At 39.8% G+C, this 22,053-nt stretch overlaps 1 protein-coding gene and 1 long non-coding RNA gene across 7 annotated transcripts in view; one reads left to right on the forward strand and one right to left on the reverse strand.

The window, feature by feature from the left end:
- The window catches only part of BCOR (BCL6 corepressor), an 85,142-nt gene that overhangs the window by 5,387 nt on the left and 57,702 nt on the right, over positions 1 to 22,053 (forward strand). The gene's annotated exons all lie outside the window — the stretch shown is intronic.
- LOC309390586 lies at positions 6,954 to 21,939 on the reverse strand. The gene is made up of 3 exons (XR_014175154.1): positions 21,745 to 21,939; positions 11,967 to 11,995; positions 6,954 to 10,193 (listed from the first exon to the last, which is right to left on the reverse strand). It is a non-coding gene; the product is annotated as an uncharacterized lncRNA (long non-coding RNA).

Below are 22,053 nucleotides of genomic sequence, written 5' to 3' on the forward strand. Positions count from 1 at the left end.
CGCCGGAAATGATAGATTGGCTGCATAGCTAATAGGGACGAGGACAAATAAAGCTTACAGCGTCTCTTCCCCCTCCCCCGAATAAGTGGGCCCCTGGAAATGAAGCCCAAGATCTGGAGCGGGAACTGAAATTACACGTCTTCTGTTTTACGGCTGTAATCAACCAAACAGATGAGAGTCTCGGTTGCTCCCCTGCTGCAAGCAGTTCTTGAACGTGTTTGCTGCAGGGAGGTGGGAGGAGGGAACTCGGGAGTCTTTTCAAAACCCTCTGGGTGTCTGCTAGCTAAATATATACACCTAGGAGAAAGGCGGGAGTGGCGGGTGCACGAGAAAGAATCCGATCAATTAATGCAACCACAGACCTGTGTCTTCATTCCCCAAACTCGCACTGAAGCCGAGGTTAAGCGCCCTTATGGAAATTAATGGGTGTCGATGCAGAGTCGTCAAGGAAGATTGCTCTAGCTCTGAGGCGCGGAAACAAAATACTAGCATTTGGGGGCAGCCATCCAAAGTTACGGGTGCCTCGACTTGAAGGCAGCGACAACCAGGAGTACCATCGACTTTAGGAGTTGAGACCGTCTGGAAGTTGTGTTCTCTTAGCTCCCTGCTACTTCGGGCTGTTCGATTGGTCCCGTTCCTTCAATCATGGTTCTTTGCATTTGTATAGCGCTTGACATGACTTTTACTCTAGAGAAATGTGGCCGCTTAAGCAACTCTTACTAACTACGAGCATCCAGTGACTTTATTGTGCTTAAAATAGCTCTTCCCTGCCCCCACTCCTTTCTGCTTCTAATGTAAAACCCACTGTTGACATTACTGCAGGCTTCCTAGGCCCTATTCCCTCTTCCTATTCCAAAGCAGAAGGGTTGAAAAGAAACCCTGAGTATTAGAGGCAGGATTGATTTTTAAAAGATTTTTAATTGTACCTATATTATTCTTTTTATAAATAACTCAAAGTGGCAAACATAATACTTCTTCCTCTTCCTATTTTCCTCACAACATCATCCCTTGCTTAGGCTGACAGAGAGTGACTGGCCCTTCATGTCTATGGAAGAATTAGAACTCACAATTTTTGAAGGGATTATCTGTTTCAGAAAATGTGGACATAAGTCATTTTAATACTATTATTTGAGAGATAGTATCTATCAATTGCTATGTTTTGCTGTCAGTCATTAAAATCAAACAGAACAACAAATTCTTTTACAAATATATGTGAAACAAGATAGTTGATCCTCTTTCAAAATTTCTGGTTGAATTATTCTCACAGAGAACTAATCTCTCAGTCCAGCATTATTAGTTTGGAAAAGGGTGTTCTAACCTAGTTCAGAAAAGTTGTCTGCAATGAGGACAAATTAGACTAGTATTATGCTCTGCCTGAGCTTAGAGGAAGGGCGGAGTATGAAGGTGACAAATAAATGAATGTGTCTTGTAAGATTGCTTATCAGTCTTAAAGTGCACACCTCAGAGCTGAAGTAAAAGGGTGTGTATGAAGTAAAAACACAGGAACTTTTTTTTCCACAAGTGATGCATTATGTCATCTAACCAAACATTAGACTGTTCATTGATCCTTTCTGTTCTGGCCAGGGTTTTTAAGCTTTCAAGTTATACTCATGTTTATTAACTGGTATAAAAGGAAGGAAAGACCATAAACTTATTTTCCTTTGGTGGAGTTCCTACTTTACATTGCAACAGTGGCAAGATTTATAGGACATTAACACACACTCATTTTAGCTGTGTTTTTGTGTGGGCACTCTGGGCTTTATAATTTGAGTCTATAGATTGAGCTCATACTGCTGCTAAACCATGCTTAACCTTGGTTTATTGAATAGATTACAACTGGCTGAGTTGGTTGCAATGCTGAGTCATAAACCATGGTTTACAAATCCAATGACTGAGTGCTATAACATACCAAGCTACTACTTTATAGCTTAACATACTGTGTGAACATGGTCATAATATCACTAAGTTTAATGAAGCTTACTTCCAGATGACTTGTGGATTGTTCCTGGGGATTCACTTATACAAGCTGCTTTTATTATCTGACTGGGTGCTGTATATTAAAATTATGGAATGCCAGTCAATTGTGTTTATTTGTGAAAGCATGGCATGATTTAGTTCAATATGTTGTTGAAGATTCTCAGTTATCCAGGCAGAATCGTCTGGAAGTTGAGTTATGGCAAATGGACTTCTTGTTGGTCCAAAATGTCTCTTATTGGTTCAAAACATTTAGTTGGTTATCTAAGTAGCTTCTTCAGTCTGAGCAAATACCCTAATTTAGTTCAATGTGTAAATCCAGTTTTTGTGTGCCCTGTAGGGTTGTGCACTCCAAAAAGGACCTTCTTTGTTAAGAGCTGATTTCAAGAACATTTTTGAAAATTCTGTGAGAATTGATTGTGTTAAGTAGTTTGCCCAAAACCACTTACACAATAGCAATGCACACATTCACTTTCAGTGCTTGATGTGCACAGGGAATATGTGCATAGGCATTCTTCTTCCCACCCCACTGCCTTCAGCAATCTAACCACTTAAATAGATCAAGCAGATTCTTTCCTGAGAACCTGATTAACATCCTTTTGCTGTATCAATGGATGGCTGGGAGGATCGAATGCAAGGAATCTCTCTATATTGGAGTATGGAGCAGAGGCCTCATTTGCAGATGAGGGAGGGGGGATTTCCTATATCCTCAGTGCTGACTTAATTTAATCCTCCTGTCTTTCCACCAAACAAGGCCTTAGTCCTGAACCTTTAGCAAGCTATGAAAGGGATCTTTCTAGGCAGAAGTAATGAATGTTTCACAAGGGTTCCCCTGGCCTGTACAGTGCCTGTCTTAATGGATGAGCTGACTTACCAGCAGAAAGCAAAGAGGCCACCAGCTTGTAGAGGGCATTCCCTCCCCCCTCTGAAAATTACATTCTCTTGAAGAAGTTCCTTCTCCCGCATGTATTAGCTTGGTACACAAAGTTGTTTTTTTTTACTTTCCTTCCTTAAATAATAAAAACAAAATTATAATAACAGAGAAACGTATATAGAAGATTTTTGCCTTAAATGTATGAAGTATTGAATGCCAGGGTACAAGGATAATATCTTATTTCTTGATCTTTATGCTTAAAGGTAAAGGTTCCCCTCACACATATGTGCTAGTCATTCCTGACTCTAGGAGGTAGTGCTCATCTCCGTTTCAAAGCAAAAGAGCCAGTGCTGTCATGTGATTGGCATGACTAAACGCCGTGGTCGTGTGGTCATGTGGTCGGCATGACTAAACGCTGAAGGCGCACGGAATGCAACCACCTTTGGTGGTTCCCATTTTTCTACTTGCATTTTTACATGCTTTTGAACTGCTAGGTTGGCAGAAGCTGGCAGTATACCAAAATAAATACATAATTATATCAAATCCATTATACCCAATGTGACGCAATGTGCTAGGAAAAGGTTGCATAGAAGATGATCCTTCAACAGCATGAAATATAAATTTGTGATATGCAAGACAGTTTTGAGCTTAATTTCACTATGCACCACAAGCTCCTGACAGTATTTTGTAGAAGATGGACAATGATCAATTTACATTGACCTGGGGCTTGGTAAGCTTTTAGATGGTAATTGCCATATTGATTTGCATGCCAAAAAGAGGGAAATCTGCTAAAATTAAATACTGCAAGCTAAATTAAACTAGATGTAATGTTGAGGTACAAATGCTAAAAGACTTGTTAACTCAATCTGCTGGTCTTCAGTTTTCAGAATTATAAAACTTGAAGGAGGAGGTGGGTGGCTCTCCCATTGCCTTGAAAATTACCTTGCACAACTCTACAAAGACTAGAAATTTACGGTGACTCCATAATCACTGTCCAGTGTGTATGACCATGTATTAATTGAAAGGAAATGCTAAAAAGTTCTGGTTTCTAGAAGACAAATGCTGGGTTTTAATTTAATAAGGGAATAAAAAAACACAGATTCTAGCAGCATCAGCAGCCCTGGAAACTAGTACAGAGAGTTGAGTGAAGTTAGAAGACCATTGGAGAGGTTTATGGTTTTGCACCATACCACATTTCCTCATAAGAAAGCCTTCTGCACATTTTGAATTTATCTAATTTAATAGTGGCCAGAAAGAAAGAGAAAGAAACCCATTTTCTCCAAGCCTGTTTCTTGCACCTATTTAAAAGTCATGCAAAGTAATATCCTGTAAGAGAGTCTGCTCTTTGTATTAGAAGCCTCTGCTTGCAAATGTTTCTACTGAAACATATTATGAAAATTAGCGCCACAATGACATTTCCTCCCAATGAACTGTGCACAGGATTGCGCCCTTTATGTCTAATTGCGCAGCTATGGCTATCATCCTATGCAGAACTGTTTGAACAAACATGAGTGAATACAAAACGACTGGTTTTTGAGTAAATGTTTTCTAGGGTGGTAAAGAATCTCTTCTTCATCAAAGATAGAGAAGGGGCATTTTACATGCAGCACTAGATCATAAAACACATTTCTTGGAAATAAAGTTAGAAGCTGCTGTTCAAGTCTAATATGTTGATTTAGTACCGATACTCTGATTTTTGTAGTTATAATCTTGTCGTTTGAAAATATTTTGTTATTATGAAGTTATATAGCTATCTCAAAGATTCTATGTTAATTAAAGTTGCATAAGACTGGTTTACTGGTATCTAGCTATCTATCTATCACCTATCTCTCTCTCTCTCTCTCTCTCACTGGTGCAGTTACACCTGTAGTTATACTGTGGGTTTAACTGCACCAATAAGAAATAATCAGACTGCAGCATTTCAGCAAAACAGTACCTATCTACATTTATTTCAAAAGAAACAGATGTTTAACTAGGGCACAGCTCCAGTGATTATGAATAAAATCAATTTCTCACAGAGAAATACAATTGCAATTGAACCGTTTTAGATTTCGTTTTTAGAAGTTTTTGAAAGTGAAAAAAAGTTGTTTTTCATTAGACAAGGTGTCCCCAATCACTGGGCCATGGCCCACTGTTCAGAGCTGGACCGCACAACTGGTAGGTTAGCATGTGTGTGCATCCATAGCTCCACTTGCACGAGCAGCAGGCACTCACACTCATGCACACAGCTCCATTTGTGTGAGCAGCATTTATGAGCACCCAGTTTGTGTACATGGAGCTGTGCATGCTTGCACATGCCTACCATTCACACAAAGCCATCCTGTCTCGCTCCCCTCCAGGCTGCCAAGGTGAAAAGGTTGCAAACAGCTGCATTAGACTACACCATTTCATTAAATATATTGTATACAGGTAGTTCTTGACTTACGACAGTTCATCAATGACCATTGGTAATTATAATGGTGTTGAGGAAAATGAATTATGACCCTGTCCAAAGTTGCTCCTGTTGCAGTACCCCCGTTTGACAATCTGTCCACCCTTACAGCTGACCACAGGGACACAGCAGTGCCACCTTTCTCCCCCCCCCCCCCGATCCTGCTCCACTGGGCCCCTCCAGTCCTTGGGCCTGCTTGCTGGGTTCCATATCCTCTTTCCTATCACCCATCATGGCTTGGTCACTTATCTTTTCCTTAGATTTTCTGTCACATGGCCTTCCTACATGGAGATTGCACCTGAAAAGGAGAGCTGGCTGATTTGTTCCTCAGCCTCCCTATACAGTATGGAGGCTATGTTGGCCAGGATGTTGTTCAAAATGGCTACAATTTTACTTTCAAACTGGGGTCCACTTTCAGGACAGAACCATTTGACCTCTGTAGAAGGCCATGTGGCAGACTGACTGCTTTTCAAAGGAGATCTATGAAAAAGACAAGTGACTGTGCCATGACAGGAGGTGGAGGCAAGGGTGTAAGACCCAGTGGGGTGGTAAGCAGGTGCAAGGCCTGCAAAGACTTGTGGGGTGGCAAGTGGAGGCCCAGGCCAGTCTGCAGCACTTCCCCAGCTCACATTGGCCTGCCCAAGGGTTCCAAGGCCTTCCTCACCCCAAGGCACTCTGTGCTCTGCTTAATAATCTGCAATGTCTCTTAACAACCACAACGGGGAAAGCATAGATTGTGATCATTAAGCAAAGCAATCACATGGATGCCTCCCACCTTTATTTAGAACCATAATAGACATATTCATTTACATCTGTAAATTGAGTACCTCCTGTAATGAGATAGCTAGAGAGAAACATGCTTTCCTGGAAATAAGCTGTACCTGCAAACTAATGTTTGCTTCCTTAGAAGTAAGTTCAATTAAAATTCTAGGAGACTGTTAGGAAGAACAGCTTCATTCTAAGAAATGTGTGTTTTTAAAAACATGATCATTTATAATAATCTGAATAGGTAACACTGAAGTTATTGAAAGTATACGACCTAGATTTATGGAAATATAGGTAGTCCTTGACGTATGACCATAAGCCCAAAATCTCTCTTGCTAGATAAAACAGTTGTTAAGTGAGATTTGTCTCATTTTATGACCTTTCTTGTCACAGTTGTTAAGTGAATTACTGCAGTTGTTAAATTAGTAACGTGGTTGTTAAGTCAATCTGGCTTCCCTATTCACTTTGCTTATCAGAATGTCACAAAAGGTGATCACATGGCCCCAGGCCACTGCAGCAGTCAGAAATAGGAGTCAGTTGCCTAGTGTCTGAATTTTGATTATATGACCATGGAGATGCTGTAATGGTTGTAAGTATGAAAAATGGTCAAAAGTCATTTTTTTCAGTGCCTTCAAACTGTCATTAAATGAACTGTTGTAAGTTGAAGACTATCTGTTTGTCTGTCACATTGCAAGAACAAAAAATCTGAAGAAAATTAGAATTTAAACATTGTACATCAGTACAAAGACAAAATATTATATACACTACTTGTATCAAGATTATAGCTTAATCCCTGATGTGCAGACTCAGGACTCAAATTTCATACAATGCTTTTTTTTCTGGAAATCAACAGATTGTTGCCCTGAAAAAATCTAGAAAGAGATTTTTAGATTCAGCTTCTCGAGCATCTGGTGTTTAGTAGAATATTTTAAAAAGCAATTTAAACAAGTTGCTTCCACACATTAAATACATCTTATGAAATATGGCAAAAAAGCTTTACACATTTCAGAGTAATGGTTTTCACACAATTAAAATTCTATGCAATTGAGACTTCTGTAAACACAACTGTATTAATGGAGCATTCTCATGAGAAGAATGCTGTACATATGAATAGTAGGAAAATGGATCAACTGGTAACACCAGGAGTGAAGTGAAGCTCCATAGAATGGTATTGTTCCACATATACACATTGTGTTAGCCAGTTTAGATAGTTCCCATATACTAACGTGAGCATACTTATATATCATTTTCCAAATAAAACAAAATCACAAATTGTATACATGAAATTGAAGTGATTTTGCACACTGGCTGACTTGGCTTTATCACTGAATTGTCTATGATCCTAATAATATCTCTTTCCTGTTTGATTGTCAGATTGACATAATTATATGCAATTATGATTTTTATTCTAAGTGTTTTGCATTTATTTGTAAAGTTTATTGATTTATATTGAATTTTCTTCGCCATTTTGTTACCCATTCATGCATATTGGACAGGTTCCTCAGGGTGTCTTAACTGATTATTAGATTTTAACTATAGCATGATAGGTAAGGTATATGGTTACAGCATTATTTATCCTGGGCTTCATATAAAGTATGAATATTTTAAATAGCCCCATCTCATACTATTTTTATCTGAGACTGCTTAATCCTAGGTAAGATTTCACCAACTATTAATCCTACAAAATACTTATATTTTTATCTGATGATTGTTAAGTTTATTTAAAGAGTCATTGGTGTGTAAATTCATCAAATAGCACATAATCTTTATATCTGATTATTTCTATCCACTTAATAAATGTTCAAATAAATGCTTGACAGGATAGGACTTTTCATTGCAGAAATCATGCCAGCCTGTCACCAGCAGCACATTTTCTTCAGCAAGTCTTGTCTGACTGTCCTAAGTTGGTATAAGCTTCTTACCAAAAATTTGGAACAGATTTCTAATTTAATACAATTTCAAGGGATCAGGGTCAATCCAAAGAGTGTATCTTTGTAATTATTGTAACAATGTCCTTTATAAAGTTAATAACAAAGTTATATTCTTTGGATTGCATGATCCCTTACAATTGTATTAGATTAGAAATCTCTTTCCATCTTCTGGTAAGAAATACACCTAGATCCTCATAAGAGCTTGTGGAATAGAATGAACTTGCTAAAGCAGCTCAAGCATTTCATTTTAATGTAAATTCTTTTGGTAACACTTCATCATCAAAGATGGCCCATTTTAATATAAGTATAAACATGAAATTGTATATTTTTTGTATAAATTAATTGTATACGTTTTGTATAAAATAACACAAGTAATAACATTAAAAACCAACAAATAATAAAACCAAAATAATGATTAATTTGATAACATCTCAGAAATTGCTCTCTCCCTCTTCTGTCCAAAATCAGAGATGAATATTTATTAAATATTTTCCATGGTAAACTTATTTAGGCTAGGTTCATATAATATGCTAAACTATAATGGAGTTCAACTTTGGCTTATCATTTTTTGAGGCCATCTGATTTTGCAAATGATAAGCCAATACAATGGTATGTTAATTCTTGATTAAACATATCAGAGATAAGCAAACCACGACTGAGAACAATGTGTAGATCAGGGGTGGGTTCCTATGCGAACTGCTACCAGTTCACTCGCTTGCGCGCTTTGCTTGTGCATGCACAGTTTGCTGTAAATGGTTCTGTGCATGCACAAAGACTATTAAAAGCTAATAAACAAGATGCCAGCAACGCCAAAGGAGACCAGGAAACGGTTCAGGGGTGTGGCCAGCCTAGATCGCTGCCAGTTCTGTGACCCAGGCCAGACTATTACTACCAGTTCAGCCAAACTGGGCCGAACCGTGAGCAACCCACCTCTGGTGTAGATTAAATCATGTACTCCATAACATTTATTATAATTTCTTCTTTTGAATTTTTGCTATATAAAGTTCTAAGTCAGTGAACTGAAGACAACTCATTTACCTCAGGAAGACTTCCCACTAAAATACATTGAATTGCACTCCCCCCCCCCCGCGATTTCTAACATATGTAGTGCACCCAGTGCACCCATATATGCTGGATTACTTTTATGTTTTTAGACATTTGCTTCTGAGGAACTGTTTTTGCTTGCCTTAAATGCATTTTGATTTGGAGTTGAATTGTTAGCTTTATATTCCTGATTAGGACAAATGATTAAAAAAAACATTTTCATCTGTCTTTCCCTGATACTGCTGACATTTCCTTAGATGTTTGGAATTCTTTCTAATCTTTGGCAGGAATAGTGGCTGGGTAACACTGGATCACAAACTACATTACACTGTAGGGTAATGTGCTGTGTATCAGCTTGGCTGACATGCGTTAGCTCAGCATTGCCAGAAAATAAGCTTAAATTTAGTTAACCACAAATGCCTTGTGCAAATGTAAAGATGAGTTGGTAACCTTGTAGATCAAACTAAGTACAATTTACTCTAGTTTGGGTTTTTTAGAAGCTTGTCTACAATTGTCTGTGTCCATACTTGGAAATATGCCTCAATAAACTCAGGACTTACTTTCAAACTGGACTATCTCATGTTTAGAAAGCTGGAAGGGAAAATAGTAAAAATAAATGTAATGAAATGTGTTTGGTAGAGAAAGAGGGAGACAGAGTGTTTCAAAAATATATGTGTGCATTGAAATATATTTTTGAAAATAAGAATTTGAAACATTAAGAATAAGTGGCTAATTTGAAAGTCACAATTGGGTGATTAAGCTCCCCTGAAATGCAGAATCTATAGTTGCTATGAAAAACCAAATGTAGGAGCTTAAAAGTGCTTAAGTAATTGGCAAAGCTTTCTTTTTCAAATCCCAGTTTCCTTAGTGCTTTCAGTGAGCCTAGGGCTGAAATTCTGTTGAACCAGGGATTGTTAAGTTTAGAAACACATTAAAACAGCAAAACAAAAGACTGAGAAGAGTTATAAGGTCTGGCTAGGCATCCCTTCAAATTCAGTAATCCTCAGAGCAGGAAGTGACTGTCTCCATTCCCTCTTTCAGTCGCAGTTCCTCTGATCTCGATCTCATTTTTCCTCTGGTTGCTTCTTGGTCCAGTGCATCGTGTGGCTGCGGGTTCCGCTTGGTCTTACCCAAGAACCTGCACCCCTTCCTGCCAGCTACTTCCTAATCATTTCTGGAGACACAACAGACATGCTCTTAAAGGACAAAACATTGCTTTGGAGTAGAATAATACTTGGTCAATCTTGCTAGCTCTGCTTTGAGTGCTATATAGAATTGAATCATCTTTGGATCTGTGCCACTTGTATTGTGGGGCAAAGGCAGATGACCAATTCATTCAGTAATGATGGGGGATTGATCTGAGTGGAGCAAATTGTACATATTTCTCATAGATCCTATGCATTTCTGATTCCAGATGCTATAAAATGTTGAGTGTCCCCAACCTAGGAGTATCTGATTGTAACACATTGAAAAGTACTGTGCTCAAAGAGGCTTCTTATCAAAGAAGGGTAGCTGAGGATTGCCTTAAGAGATAGCTTCTTTGCAAATGAACAAATTATGAAGTAGCTGTGTCTGCTTTGAAATTCTGCTTTAGTCATTCTGAGAAGCAAGAACCTGGAGAAACTGTGCCTAGTGCAACTATTTCAAGGAGGTTGTTTTTTAAAAAATATATTTTAGCAAGAATATATCCCCAATGAGATTTGTTTCTTCTTTTCTAATCAGGCAATATTATACCTTTTAATATACATGTTGTTGATAACAAAAGTTGGGGATGGGGAAGACTCATGGAGGCAGGTATAAACTTGTGAGCTCAGGTTTCCTACTGAGCTCCAGAAGGAAAAAAGTCAGCATTTGATTGAAGCTACACTTGATTCTTGGTTCCCAGGGGGACAACAGTCTAGAAATACAAGAGTGCTGTCTGTCCCTCCTTCCTTCCCTTCCTTCGCTTTCTCTTCCTCTAAATCCTTTGTGTTGAAAGAGATTTGCAAAGCATGAATTGCTATTCCATCTTAAAAGGATGTGTTGTGGCCTTTGCTGACTTAGTTAGCAAGAGTTGGTGGTTCTTTTAGTACTCACATACACAGAACTTTCATGGTAGAGGCATTTGCTAGCTTGGTTGAGACAATGGTTATGACTGACCATAGAAGGCTCAACTGCTTGAATATCTGGACTCTTACTGGGGAATTTGGCTAGAAAGTTGAGATAAATGCAGCCTGTTAGTTAGAAAGTCTAAAGGTGGAAATGAGGAAGTATTTTATCTTTCTTGTTAATTGGATTAGAGATGCTTGTCTCAAGTCATCCAATGCTACTGTTTCAAATGGTTTCATGTGATTTTTTGTGTGTATTTACCTGGAAGTAAGTTTTCTTGAACATACCAGTTTGGCCCCTTGGAAATGACACATTGCTGACAATAGGATATTTAGCAGAATTTTTGCTTGCTTTGAATGTCCCCTAGGTTTTTACAGGTATTGATAAATGTGTCATTGTGGGCACATCAATAGCCTGTGTGTAGCTACTCAAAAATAAATTTAACTTATAGATATAGTATCATTCTGTCCTTTCTGCTATACCAGTTACATGGAAATAACTAGAGTAGTCTTACTCAATCTGATATACTCTAGGTATGTTGAGCATTCATTCTCATAACCAGCAAAAGGGATAATGGCAGTTAAAGTACCCTTTAGTTTGAAGGGGCACCAGGTTGAGGAAGATTGATGAACAGAACCAAGCTATTTGTTCCTAAGGCACTCTTTGATTGTACTCCTACATTACACAGTAGTATTTAACTTAGCAATCATTTTACATACATGTAGCTCAGTACAACCTTATTCATGTATAAGATTTACTTTCAATTTTTTTTGCTTCCATTTTAACCATATTGCTGATAGGCTTTTTAAAGAACACATGGATATAAACAAAATAATAGTGTAATAAAAGGGCTACTTACAGTTTAGGTATGTTCTTCTGGAGCTGGACCTGCCAATGCAAAAGCACAAAAATTAACCCTTTTCTTATAAATAACTAAATTTGCACACTGAGTCACACTATGTGGATTTAGGGCCACAAATTAAGTTTTGTAGCTGTTGGTGCCTCCTAATAGGCATTCTTTGAGACTTGGCTTCATAGCCTCCTTTGGCTTCCTTTCTAGTCCAGATTTATTTAGAGTCAACTTAAAGGCAGGTTTTAAAAAATGGCTTAGTGAAAAGGACTACTTTCACCAAACTTACAAATCTTGCATGGAGCAGTTCTGCATACAAAAGGCAAGCTTAGCTGAACTGATACTTGTGTCCAAAGGACATAGCGCATAGATATCTAGTGCTCCCTTCTGTGCTTCCCATGTGTGGCAAAAGAAATTTATTTTTCCATGTCCCAAAAGGAGGAGGAGTAGGAATAAATTTTACAGTTAAAGTCCATCCTACTTAGATCATTCTTGTGAAATGGAATGCTCCTGGTTTGATTCAGGCCACCACAGCCATCCTCCATGGATATAAGAAATCTTATTATGTCTTTTGTTGCTATAATCCCTGAGTAATCATAGACTCATAGAGCTAGCAGTCTTCTAGTCCAACCCCCTGCCCAAGGAAGGAGTCCTTATGCCATCCCAGACAAATAATTGTCTAACCTTTTCTTGAAAACCTCCAACAATTGAGCACCCATTCTGGAAGGCAATTTGTTCCATTCATTAATTGCTCTCACCTTCAGGAAATTCCTTAGTTTCAGATAGAATCTCTCTTTAACAAGTTTCTATCTCATGCTTCTTGTTATGCCTTCAGGTGTTTTGGAGAATAAGTCAACCCCCTCATCTCTATGATTGCTCCTTAAGTACTGGAAGAGAGCTATTGTCACCTTTAATCTTAGCCTAGATCTGTGATGGCAAACCTTTGGCATGCATGCCAGAGGTGGCACACCAAGCCCTCTATGTGGGCACTTGCATTGTCGCCAGCTGCTTTTCTGGGTTCTGCCGCACACATGCGCACCGGCCAGCTGCTCTCTTCTGGGTTCTGGCGCATGCATGCACATTGGCCAGCTGCTCTCTTCCTAGTTCCTGTGCTCTGGCGTGGGCATGCGTGCTCCAGTTTTGGCACCGAAAAGGTTAACCATCACTGGCCTAGATGCACCTAGCTATCTTAACCATTCATCATTGTATGGTTTAGTCTACAGGCCTATTATCATCTTTGTTGATCCTCTCTGCACTTTCCAGGAACTCTGCATCTTTTTTGTATTGTGGCAATCAGAACTGGGCACAGTATTCCAAGCTTGAACCCAGAAGTGTAGCATAGAGCAGTGCTATCACTTCTCTAAGCTTGACACTATCCCTCTGTTGATGTAATCAAAGACTATATTGGGGTTTTTTTTGGCACTGCCGCGCACTGAGTTGTTTCATACTTAAATGGTGGTTCAGTAGGAGACTTAGATCTCTCTTATGGTTACTATTGTTGAACTAGGTATATCAGCTAGTATATAGCTAGCAGTAGTAATCAGGGGCCTGGGACCTGAGAATAGCTTAGATTTAATGGAGAAAAGACTCCAGTGAACTTTTTCAAGTAAACACTGCATGAGATTTCACACTTAAGACTGTAGATAGCATCTAAATGTATTGAGATGAATTTCCAGCCAGCACAACCAAGGCCACTAAGGCTCATTAACCCAGCCCCTTTGTTTAGCAAGGTGGAGCTACCTTGTTTCAGGCAGAATTATATAGGCGAACGACTCTTCCCCTTGCTCCGTATTCAGGCTATGCTCGCTCTTCCGTGCTAGGCCATGTAGTAAGCAAAAGCAGGATTTCTGCAACTCGCTAACTCCAGCCCACCACCTTCAAGTGTAGCTTGCTGTGATATCAACAGTTCCCTCCGTCTGAAGAGAACGGAAAATTCTTTCGAAAAGGAATTTGGCCATAGACGGCAACTCCTTTTCTCAGCTCTGGCGAACCGGCTTTATGCGGAGTCCGGCAAACGACTTGAGCTGGAAGATCGCCGACTTGGCGCCTGATTTCCACAGTGGGAGGCCTTGGCGAAGATTTCCTCATCCCTCTTTCAGGCGCAGCGAGGACGTGGGCCCGTCAGCGGTAAAAGCCCTTATCGTCCTGGCAGCTTTCTTGAAGCCCCTCGGGAGTCTCAGCTCTGTCTTATCGCCTGGGTAAACGGAGGGGGCCTTGAGGACCAGTAGCAACGGCCAAGCTGGAAGTGGCTGCGTAGCCCAGCTCTCATTCCTTGCTTCGTTCTCTCCTCCCCCAGCGCGCCGCTCGCAACCGTCACTAGCGGCGAAACGTCTCCTCCGGAACAAGAGGCCCGGGGCTTCTTGGGGCCCCGAGGTCGGAGCACGACCTTGTCAGCGTGTCTGGCTGAGACTGAACGCAGGAGAGGCGAAGCTAACACAGTTGGGCGTGGTGGGGGGCGCACTAGATGGCGGACCTGCCCGGGCTTTTCCGGGAGGAAAGGTCCTACCGCGGGCGGAGCGAGTGGGCGTACGGCCTCCCTTTGCGTAGAAGGAAAGCTTTTTATTTTTTTATTTTAAGAAAAAAACCGCTCCTAGATTGACAGGGAAGGTTCATGGAATGATGGATCAGCTGACACAAACAGCTCCCTGGCTTCTCGGGCGAGAAGCGAAGAGAGGGGGCTCCTTGTTTTGAGTAAACCAGCTGCAAGAGATGCTAAAGCGACCGAGGCAGACACAATGCTGCTGTTGTTGGCTTGATCTCTAACTGGGGATTGTTAGTCTGGATTTAACTATGTGGTATGGGGAGGCGGGCGAAAGAAGGGGGGTGCGAAGGCTGTTTACAGCTAGTGCAAATAATGTGACAGCTGTTGGGAGCGCGAGCAGCCAGCGCCTCTTCGGCTTTTACACAAAGCTCTCACTATGGCGAGAGGGAGGAGGGAGAGAGGAAGTTAAATGGGGGTTGGTGGCAGGGGACGACAGCTTCGTTCCGGTTCTTGCAGAGAGCACACCCGACAAAGGCGGCGTCCTCTTCCTGCTTCTTTAGGGCAGGCTCAACAGATTTGAAAGGTTCCTTGGAAGTGGGATGGGTTGTTTTCTTTTTATGGGGAGGGGGTGGGGGAGGGAGAAGAAAACCATCTCTCTTCCATTCTTTGAGTTAGAAACTGGAAGAATAGGTTGAGAAGAAAATGAACAGAAATTCTGTGAACTTTATTCCGCAATTACCTGTGTTTTAGGACAAAAGATTTAAATTATTGGGAAATGTCTTCTTACATTGTATAAAAGAGGATAGGTATATTATTTTAAAATTCTTCTGCAAGTTATCCTGCATATTACTTAATTTTACAAAGATCCACACATTAACATGTTTTCGTTTAACTGAAGATTGATTCACACATCATACACATCCTAGCTTATCTCATCACTGAGGAATATTCATTTAATGTGTAAACAGATTCCACTGAGAGGTTTTGTGACTCCTATATTCTTTGACTGTAATGCTGGAATTGTTTGATATTACAATTGAACATAAGACATTAAAGAGTTATTGGGCAACTTGCTGCTTGGGAGGTTATTATCATTATGCCCAGTAACCCCAGTTGAAAGTTGCTCTTGCCCATTGGGAAGTTAAGATTGTGGGCTAGTTCCTGACCAGAATCAAAAAGCACCTTAACTAGCCCTTTGAGATTATTCTTTATCCTGTATAACCAGGACAAATGCTTGAAGAACTAAAATCTACATCTCTTATTTTTTCACTTTAAAAATAATTCATAATAAAATTATATCCAATTAATAAAATTAGCTTATGTATCTTGGTTTCAGCTTTTAAGATTTCTAAAACTGACTAGTGACTTTTCAATAATATATAAAACCTAAACCATATATGACATCACATGATTCTTTACATATAATATGTAAGACAACAAAACAACAATCTGAAAATATTAAAAGGAAATCTTGAGAAAATAAGAGCTTCTGGTTCTTAGTGGATGCCAGGAATTAAAAATGCCAGGGAAATATTACCCATCTTAAAATACACCATAGCTCAGGAGGCAAATGTCTCTTAAGGGCTTGCTCCCATATGCAAAGTCTATGGTGAAAGTTATGGATTAGGGATCTTTTCCAAAAATTGCTGAACTTCAGTGCCCTCGCCAAAGGGAAGCATGGAGGTTGTAGTCCACAGCCATCCAGAGATCCACAAGCTTTTATGCAAAATACTTTGCATACTGTTTTTCACATCTCCATTAAATACATTCAATCAGAAAAAGTGTAAATGTCTGCCTACCCCTTCATTCAAGAAGTAGATAGATGGACATTTTTTCTGCAAATTGACTGGAGAAGATAAAAGTTTTCCCTCTTGTTTTAAAATAGGGCTTAGAATCTGGCCATGCCAGTGAACCTCACTTCTTTCTGTTTTGATAAAATATAAAGTAAAATGTATATCTGAGAAATGGTTTCGTAAAGATGACAATAATGTGAATGATAAAAGCCTCATGTGATGCTGCCATGATGATGAGAGTTTGACGCCCCTGGTCTAAGGCAATGATATGAACACCACATTGAATAAATTGGGATCTAATCATTCTCAAGCATTTAGACTGGTGGAGGAGGATTGGGAAGTTCACATGTAAGCATCACTTTTGTTCACAGTGGAATGAAACTTCCCCTGACTGAATCAAAATTGCCTGTCATGGAAGAAAATTACTGCATACCTTACAAAAATGGAGAAAAGGAGAAGAAATGAATACATATGTTTGTATGTTTTAATATGTACAATATAAGAATTCCAAACAGAAATACACGAGCGTATAATAAAGTTAGAACATTTTACAGTATTTATCAAATGAATTAGCTTGCATGGTTTTTAAATATTAAATTATGAAGTTTTCAAATAAAATAAATTAATTCTGAAACAACAGGTTGCTATTCTTACTTTTTTATGCTACAACAGAACCAGTTTCACAATAGCATTCATTATGTGCTATTAAAAACACTTTGATGTACAATTACTGGTATTCCTTTTTATTAATATATACAAAGGAATATATACAAACCTCATTTTGAAAAGTTCATGATTTCCTCCAATTTAATCTATTTTTTTTTTTGCAAAAAAATGTTGATGTAAAAATAGTAGAGATTTTGATTTATCACTTATTCCCAGTAAGGTTTGCTAATTTACTCCAAACTTTACCAGGTGATTTGATAAACATTTTAGGCTTTTCTATAACATTTTTAAAGTGTTCGCACAAAGTAGTTAAATGAAAATGCATTACAATTACATCTGGCTTTCTTTTCCTGGACTTGAAAAATAAGTAGGATTGGGTCTGGCTACTACCTGGATGAGAGATTAGCAGGGAGGTCCAATGTTGGAGTAAGACTGAGAGGTCCCAAATCATTCTGGAAGAAGGCAATTGCATGCACTTCTATTCTTTTACCAGGAATACCACACACACTGGGTCACAATGCACCAGGAGTCCAGATTGACCCAAAGACTTTATTTTAAAATAGGGCTTAGAATCTGGCCATGCCAGTGAAATTCATTTCTTTCTGTTTTGATAAAATATAAAGTAAAACGTATATCTGAGAAATGGTTTTGTAAGGATGACAATAATGTGAATGATAAAAGCATAAATGTGAAAAGGATTTTAACTGATATTCAATTTGATGCCCAACTATATAATTTTATGTCTTTCCAATGACGGATATAACACAAGAAGAAGAATCATTACATATATTCTTTTCAGAATCAATACTATATTTCACATAAGTATATGCTTAAGAAAAATGTAAAAGTATTCCATTTTGTTTTATTCTAAACTACACTTTGCTTTGGTTCAGTAAGATTGGAGTTTGTTGTCTAGAATGACCCTTTGATTGCACATCAAAAAGCTTTGAACAGAAAGTTCTTAGCTTTGGTCCAATGGCAGCTGAGCAAATTGGAATCAGTTTCATTCCTTTTCATAATTGGAATTAATTAAGTCCCATTTGGGAATCTCTCTGCAATGCAAATCTATCCCTTGCTTACAAGTAGTGAAAAAAACCTGCTACATTTAACAACATGTATTTAGTTGTGGTTATAATATTTTTATGGAGGCAGTAAAACTGAATCGGGTTGAGAGCAGCCTGGATAGAGTGGCAATGGTATTCAAGTCAAAGAGTGGTTGAAAAAGTTGGGTTTAGTTAGTCTGAATAAGGAGACTTGATGTACAGTAGTCTTTAAACATTTGTTACACAAATACTAGTTGTTTTCTGGCGTTCCAGAGGATAAAATAGAATAAATAAGGAAGTTTTAGGGAAGCAAATTTTGATTAAAAGTTAGGAGCAACTTTTAACAGTGAGAGATATTTGGCAGTAAGTAAAGACTCTCTCATGGTAGTGGGTTCTGTTTCACTGGAGGTGAAATACTGAATAAAGTTGAATTTGTTTATGATGACGTAGTAGTAAGATATCAGTATGATGTCTGAACCCAATAAGGTTAAATTAGATCATAAGTAGGTGTCTTGGCATATTGTAGAAGTTTTAGATCATAGCATCCAAAACTATGGTCTTATAACAAATTCATAGGTTATGCAGTTATCTCAACTGGAAGAGATCTCACTACAAGTACAAGTTAGACAGTATGGGGCATTTCTTGCCTTGGTGCTTCAAGAGGGAGTACTATTTCTTCCAGCATTAAAATGCAAGAACTCTTCCCATATGTATTACCTGGGACCATACTTTGGAAGCATAGTGCAAGTGCATCTACTTACCTTGTTTGTCTGAAACCATAGTACGGGGACAGGAAATAATTTTTTGTGATGTTAATGACATTGAAACATCTCTTTTATATAGATGAGAGACTTTATAACAGTATTTAAATAAATAAAAGATGCTACCTTTGTATATATGACAACGACTTGTAAGGAGCCACAATGTTACAAGGAAATGTGATAAAAAGGAAAGTCGTATTTCACTGAACCTCTATTCTGGCTTCCCTAGGTGGTTTTGCATTTGTATTACAGATGTAGGAAATGCAAAAATGATGGAGATTTGAATTAACAGGAAACCTTTTTTAGCTGAGTTAATTGCTCTTAAAGAGCTTGAAATTAATGGAACAAGCTTTGGGGCTGCAGGCCTAATAGTGTCTTTGCAGGAAATAAGCTACACTGAACTCAAGGAAACTTACTTCTGAAAAGCACATTTAGGACCAAAAAGAGCAACCATATGAACAGCAGCATTTTATTTTGGCTTGTAGAATCAGTCTTTTCAAACAAATTTCATTTGGCTTGCAATCTGAATCTTTTATTGGGAAAGGGTTGATTTGTTTATGGGTGACTCACATTTGTACATAGAATTTATAACTCTCATACAACATATTTGTCAGCCTCTGGCTTCCTTGCAAAAAGCATTTTTGGTAGAAGATCCCTCCAGCAGTTCAAAGCAATAAATTGGATTTTAACATGAGGCCTGCCATTTTTTCCCAGGAATATTGTGACACTACTTTTGTCTTGGAGCAAAGGTGCAAGATAAACATAACTGGCTCACCAAAATGTTGGTAAATCTTGTCTGTGTTTGCACAATTCTCTTAAAGTCACCCAGCATTTTTATTATTTCCCCAGGATGACGCTGCTGCTTCTGATAGTGGACTGCCATTGGTTTGTTTAGTTTGGTGTTAAGGGGAAAAGAGCCAATGCAAATTAGAGCTAAATAATTTTCTTTCAGTGATATGCAATGTATTAGTCACTTGTTATCGTGCTTGGAGGCAAACCTCATTTGCCCGTCTGCCAACTTGCTCACATCTGCTCAGAGCTGTTCTGGGCGTTTTAACCTTGGTGCTATCGAGTCCTAGTCCCAAAGATCAAGAGCCAGTAATTAAGGCTCTAAGCAGCAACAAAAAATTCATAGCCACCCATCTGCAATGTTGCTACCCTGCCCAATCTCATCCCCCCACCCGGATATGAGGCTGACTTCAAGATGGCAAAGATGGTTCTGCTGAGACTCTTGGGGCTGCTGAGGGGTGATTTTAACACACTGAGAGAAAAAAGTCCTATACTGCATCACAAAGCTTCACTTGTGAAGTCTGAGCTTTGCTCCAGGCCTGTTCTTGTTGTCCAGGGGCTGTCGCTTCTGCTTTATAAAAAAGGCAGACTATCCAGCTCTGCTTTTGAGGCTGCTTTAGCAAGGGGCAGCACACTAACCAAGAAAATAAGGGGGCGGGGCGCATTGTAAGACCAGAGGCTGGAGTTTTATCCTGCTGACTTGCATCCTTGTGGGTGGTGATTGTGTTTGGGCTCACTGAGTCCCATTACCAGATTTCCCATGCAATCCAACTCTTGGAAGAGCCAACCTAAGTGACCTTCAGTTCTGACCTAAGTCACAGAAATGACACCCCACCTCTTGTTTAAGGCTATGAGTAGCCCCATCACCCCAATTAGGTTTATGTCTACTTAGACTCTTTAAGAGTTCATGACACAGTTTAATGGAGTGACCATTTTTTGGGAAGACAAGTGTGGAGATGAGAGAAAACTAAAGGAGTAATAGGAAAATTCTCTCATTTGATGGGCTCTTTTAAGATAGAAGCTACAGATTTCATATTCCTGGATAGGAAAAGATTCCCTATCCAGTGGCTTGCAGGTTACCATCTGGCTCCCTTTCTGATATTTAAGGCTGATGCGCTCCTTGATTTAAATACACAAATAGTAGGAATTTTCAAACAAGTAATGGAGCGTTCCAATGGGGGGGGGGAACCAAACGAGCATAATTCATCTGCAACACTCCACCCCCATGATGCAGGTAGTTTCGATACGGAGAATTCGTGTATTAATACACAATAATATAATAAATATAATATAATATAATCTGGGCTTCCCCCATCAGGAGCCAAGGGGTCTTCAGTTTAAGTGATTTTCAAGAAGCGACGATCATTCCGCGTTGCCTCCCTCTCCTGCCTCGGTTTTGCGAGTGCTTAACTCCCGACCAATCTGGTGGCGGGAGGGAAAGTGGAGGCGGTGGGGCCGACGACGCAGGCAAAGGCAGGCAGACGGGCCTGAGGGGGAAGCAAGAGGATTTAAGGCTAGTTAAGCTCAGCAGAGCATTCGACAGCGAACCAACCAAGCTGAATCTCTCGCTGCTGGCGCGCCGACCATTTGCTGAATAATGAGAAGCGGCTTCTTTTCCCCTCCCGAGGGATTCGCCTTCACGCAGAGTTCTCTCGGAGGTAGCGGCTGAGTGTGTCTGCCGGGGAAAAGGGAGTGGGAGGTGCTGCGCTCCCAATCAATCAGGCCCCTCAATGCTGTTGCTCCGTAAATGAGGAAACCACAGGTACTGTCAGCCACAATTAAGCAAAATCAACTCGCCCGTGATTCAATATCTGCTGGCTTCTCCGGTGAACACGGGAGGCGTCCCTGCCCACTAGGGACGTACAGCTCGGCTAACGGCCCAACACTGTAATGCGACGCAAGCGAATTGAGGTAGCCATGAATCCAGAAAAACGACAAGGAACTCGTGAATCATGAGGGTGCGCTGCTAAATGGAAAAAGGAATCAGCGTGTACGATCTTGGGGGTGAACATTACACTTGGTGGTTATAGAAGCCAGAGTATGGATCAGTCGAGCCTGTTTTTTCAGTACTCCTAGACCGTCTATTTATACAGCACAGATGAATACAAGTCACGGCCCTACGTTTGCGGATGTGGGTTCTTCCTTATTAAACCGAACTTCCTTATTACGCCTGTGAATTATTAAGTAAAAAAACAACCCGGAACATTCTTACCAAACTATAAATGTGCACATCGAATCCCTCTCCCCCAATACCTGGTTCTTATGCCCCAGTGGTCTGTATGTTGTGGTGTCCAGCATCCACTACGGATTTTTCTGGCCTTCCAGGAATAGAAAGACCAAAAGAGCACTGGGGCGAGGGCGGGGGAAATCCGCCTCAGGCTGACTGGCAAAATGAACGCTTTGCTTTCGTCTGGGCCTAAGAGGCCTTCAAAAGGTTAATGGGTTGTGGCTGCAGCCGGCAGCGGAAGCCAGGGCGGCTTCCGCGTTTTCCCCTACCTTTGGTTTGGCCAACCCAAAAAGAAATGTTTGCTTAACTACCTGACGGGTCTATTCGTGCCAAGC

This window comes from Natrix helvetica (assembly GCF_964273705.1).
Source record: "Natrix helvetica genome assembly, chromosome: 4".
Lineage (NCBI taxonomy): Eukaryota > Metazoa > Chordata > Lepidosauria > Squamata > Natricidae > Natrix > Natrix helvetica.